A 5,339-nucleotide genomic window follows, 5' to 3' on the forward strand; every position below is an offset into this window, starting at 1 on the left:
CGTGCATGGGCTTCTCATTGCAGTGGCCTCTCGTTGGGAGCACGGGCTCTAGGCGTGCAGGCTTCAGTAGTTGTGGCACGCGGGCTCAGTAATCGTGGTTCGCGGGCTCTAGAGCGCAGGCTCAGTAGCTGTGGCGCACGGGCTTAGTTGCTCCGCGTCATGTGGGATCTTCCCGGACCAGGGCTCGAACCCGTGTCCCCCGCATTGGCAGGCGGATTCTTAACCACTGCACCAGCAAGGAAGCCCTGCATGGTATCACTTATATATGGAATCTAAAAAAAATTTTTTTTAAGTCAAACTAGGTCTAGAAATCCACAAAGCTCTTTCTTAGTTGTAGGCCTAGGAAATTCTTCAATTAACTTAATTCTTTCTGGAGATACCTGGATGTCTTCAGCGCTTAGGTTCTGACCTATGTCATGAACAGTGTCCAAAAATAATTGGAATTCTGTTTAGAGACTTTATGTCCTTTTTCAGCTAAGTGTTACAGCAAATAAATGGACTCTTACGGGTGCCTCTTTGGTAACTGAGCGCGTCAAGAGGTCACCCACATATCGTAAAAGGGTCAATTTCCTGGGGGAACTGGAGGGTGCTTAGACCTTGACGGAGTACTTGGGAGAAGTGAGAAGGGGCCTCAGTGAACCTTTGGGGCATGACTGTCCAGGTATATTGTTGATTATTCCAAGTAAAGGTGAATAAATATTGACTGCAGGGTCTCCAAGGATGCTGACAAAGGCTGAACAGAAGTCTATAGCACTGAACCATCTTAAATCTGGCAGAGCTTGTGTCAAAGGGTTTGGAACAACTGGGAAACAGGGAATGACTGCCTTGTTACTAGCTCTTAAGTCTTTGATAAATCACCATGCCCTCCCACCAGGTTTCCGGACTGGCGAGATCAGTGCGTTACAGGGTACAGGGAAAGACTAATTCCTGGGCAATTAGGTCTTTTATTATTGATGTGAGGCCTTGTATGGCTTCAGGCTTTAATGGATATTGAGGCCATTTACGAAGAGGTTTAGTCACATTTATCTGAATTTTTATAGGCTCTGCATTTTTTATTTTCCCGGTGTCAGTATTAGAAGTAGCCTACTGATTTTCAGGCACCTCGGTTACATTAGGGGATCTTTGTTGGAATTCTTCTTCTATATCAAAGACAGATTGTAAAAAACATCAGAGATCAAGTTTGGGTTGACCAGGAAATTCTAAGGTGAGCAAAGCATATTAGCTCTTTTAATTTAGAAAGGAGATCTCTGCCTAATATATTCACTGGGGCTGGGTCACATAGCAAAAAAGAATGCTTTTCAGTAAAAGGTCCCAGAGCCATTTGTACTGGTTGAGATAGAAATTCTTCCTGAACTTTATTAGATACCCCATCTATGGAAACCTTTTTTTCATTCTAAGAGATTTCTGAGAGTGGGATTTAAAGTAGAAAGTATAGCCCTGGTATCTACCAGAATTTGGTAAGATTTTCCATTAATTTTCATTTTAATTTCCTCTTGGCTATTTAAGGGTAGCAATTTACCTGAGGGTCCCTCAGAGCTGCATCAATCCTGGGAGTGGCCATATGGGGGCCCTCCCTTGGGGGCATTTGAGTGGACATTTAGGAATTTGCATAGGATCTTTGAGGACCATTTTTTTTCCAGTGCCCCAGTTGATTACAAAGGAAACGTCAATCCTTGGGCCATGTTTTGATGGTGGACCCCTAGGAAGGTGCAGTGTGGGGAAACCAGGTATTATTTTAGGTCTCTGGCCTTGGAGCTATTGTAGCTGTAAGGCCATAGATTGAAGGACCTTTATGATGTTGGTCCAAAGTCCTTTCAAAGTGTTCAGCAGGAAAAGATGAGTTTTCACATAACAAAGAACAGAGGGGAGAAGTGGGAAGCATGCATCAGTCTTACAGTCTATTGTTTGGGGTACCTCGTACGTACCTCTTGTGTCATTTATTTTTCCTAAGCCTTCCGTAACAAGTTTTCTAATGAAGCTATTTTGGAATCTTGAAGCCTTTGGGGAGCTCTGCAGACCAATTAAAGCAAGTATCCTGTTCTGTTTAATTCAGAAAACCATAGTTTCAAGCACACTTCTTAAATGAAGGACCATGACTAATTGGAACATTCCCCAGACTGGCCATTGTAATCCTGGGTTGTTTTTAGTAAGATTTTGCCATTTTTGAAGATAGCTTCGGGGACCATAGTTTTTAAACATAAAATAAGCAGATGTGCCAGAAGGTGGCGTGCTTGACTCTTTAGAATTTAAGAATCCCCTAAACTAAGCCTTTGGGTTTTTTAAACCTAAAGGGAAGCACTGCTGGGCTGGGGATTGTGCGTGTTTTGCAGTGCACCTTGTTGCACGGAAGTTTTCTTGAGGTTGGAGGGTTACCTACTGTCGATCTAACCTGTTCCGTGGTCAACTTGTCTCAACACTGGAGTCTTTGATTTAGCTGTCGATCACTCTAACAGCCTTTATATGCTTAACCTGCAGCCACCAATTTTTGCAGCTTTTTGGCTTCTGAGATCCCCGCTAGCAATAGCCTTTATTTACGTAAAACGAGACAAAGGTGCACTTTGACACACCAGCAGTGACCAAGAGATGCTACTGTGACCTGGCCAAGAGAAGGCCTGTGCATCCCAACAATTTCTGTGGAAGCTTGGCCTGGGGAAAGGAACGAACAGTGGGGACTCAACGAGTGCAGGCTGTGGCCTGGGGGCTCTATATGAACAGAATCAAGGGCTGGGGTTTTGGTTTTTGTTTTTTGTGGGTTTTTTTGAGGTACGCGGGCCTCTCACTGTTGTGGCCTCTCCCGTTGCGGAGCACAGGCTCCGGACGCGCAGGCTCAGCGGCCATGGCTCATGAGCCCAGCCACTCCGCGGCATGTGGGATCTTCCCAGACTGGGGCACGAACCCGTGTCCCCTGCATCGGCAGGCGGACTCTCAACCACTGCGCCACCAGGGAAGCCCTAGGGCTGGGGTTTTTCTATTTAAAACCTGGGAATTGTCTGAAAGGCTAAGGGCTTAGCTCAGTTGGCTCTGAGCAGAACAATCTACCAGCATAAGCTGACCCGCCCTGTAAGCCAAATAGATCGGGAGCTCGATGCAAAGAAAGTTCAGAACCAAGAGGGAACTTATTACCCACAGCCCTTGGAAAGGGCAAGAAAGACAGTGAATTCAAAAAGGGGCTCATGGGTACATCACCTGTGTTTTTCATTGTCCCCGAAGCCATCAGAAGTCTCCTTCAGTCCCTCAGCTGCCACCAAACCTGTTAAATAACAAAAACTCAACTGAGTAAATCTTAAAGATCTAATTGGCTTTATTGAATGATTCATGAATCGGACAGCATCCCATCTAGCAAGTGAAGAGGAACTTTGCTGAGCTGAAGAAAAGGAAAGGTTTTTAAAGGCAGAGAGGGAGCAGAAAAAAAAGGAAATTATTTGCAAAGATGCATTGTTCTAGGCAAGGCCACCCTCCTGAAGGGAACGGAAGGGTCTGTCCACAGATTTCCCAGGACTGACCAGGAAATCCCAGGTTAGCTGGAATCACATTCCTGGGGAAGGTTGAAACTGTAATTAGCTTGGGCATCAAGTCTTGGTCTGCTGCCATGGGACCACAAGTGACTCCATCCGGGGCCTGTTGTTTCCTTTTTAACAAGGGGCAGAGGTCGTTTGGTCCACCTGACTGCAGGGGTGCATCCTGGTAGATGCATGATTGGGGACAGCGTGAAGCAAAAGGGCAGTGGGCCGGGCAGACACCTGAAGGGTAGCAAGGTATTACTGTCATGGAAGGAAGGAAATACACCAAATTTTTAACAACATTTATCACTGGATGACTGGATCATCATGGTCTTTATTTTATGTATGCTATTTTATGTTTTATAAATTTTCTAAAACACAATGTGTATTTTAATTTTTTTAGTTTTTATTTAGTTTTTGGCTGCACCACGTGGCTTGTGGGATCTTAGTTCCCCGACCAGGGATTGAACTCACCATGCCTTTGACAGTGAAAACATGCAGTCCCAACCACTGGACCGCCAGGGAATTCCCACAATGTGTATTTTTAGGATCAGGAGAAAAGTAGGTTTTGTTTTGTCTTTTAATATATAACATGTATTGAGTCCTGTCTCTGTTATGTGCCAGCTTGTTGGGTGTGGGAGATGCAAAGCTGAATGATTAATGTACATTCTCTGTCTTCAGTGAGCCTGACTACTTGTGCCGACTGCCCCTTTCTTGTGTTTATACTTACCTGCCAAGATCTCGCGAGATTCTAAATGGTTTCTGCCCCCAGTGTCATTAAGTTATGTAGCTCTGAACTCCAGTAACAACTGTCGTCCAAACTATGTGATTTAGCTGTGATTATATATATTTGTTGGTTCTTAAATTGTTTCAAATGAATGTATCTCTTCTTCCAAAAAAAGACTGTAAGTTTTTTTTGAAGACAAAACAGTCTTAATATTTCTTTAATATCCCTCAAGTTGACTAGACTGGTATTCGTTCTGAGCAATAAATATGAGTTTGCTGGTTAAAATTCACTTCAAGTCACCAAAGAACAAACTTTCCCATAACTGCCATTATTTGTCTCTCATGGATCTGTTTACCTAATATTTAAATGGCCAGTTCTTCCCCCACTTTTATGAAATTAGCCTTAATTCCCCTTTCACCATGCACACTTCCTTCATCTTCACATTTTGACTAGCCAGCGCTCATGGTTTTATGAGCGTAAGTATCTATCTCAGTTAAGAATCTGGATAGACCGCAAAATCATATGTTTCTTCTTTCCTATACATAGGGAATTCTATCCCTAAAATTGTGACATATGGTCTTTAAATGAGTTTTTGTGGCTTTTACTATGGCTGGGGTTACATTCCGTTTTGAAAGCTTTTCCCGTGGTTCCATCTGAATACAATCTTTGAATCTCATGGGAGAGGTAACATTGATATAGTGTGAAGCCAGAAAGACTAAGATTTGGATCTCAGCTCAACTGATGGGGGGACCACTTCCGCACCGATACCTTACCTCTCTGAGCCTCAGTTTCCTTGTATGGAAAATGGCAATCATAACACCTGCCTCTTGATGTGAAGATTAAACATGTGTGCCATACCTGTCACAGAGGTGATTAGTAAACATTCGCTAAACTGATGAAAGGGAAAGAAAGTAAAGTACTATCAGGAAAACACCCTCATAATTGTCCCTGTCCCAAAGGGCAGTGAGAGTCCTTGGTAAAGGATGCAGAACTCCTTTTACAGGCAAATTACTTGGGCAAAGGTCAGCCCCTCCTTCAGTTAAAAAGCTGGGGGCGGGGCTTAACAAGGAAGTGACTCCCTTCCCTAAGCCTCCTTCCAGCCTTAGTCCCAA

Source organism: Mesoplodon bidens (assembly GCF_964165515.1).
Source record: "Mesoplodon bidens genome assembly, chromosome: 11".
NCBI classification, from domain to species: Eukaryota; Metazoa; Chordata; class Mammalia; order Artiodactyla; family Ziphiidae; genus Mesoplodon; species Mesoplodon bidens.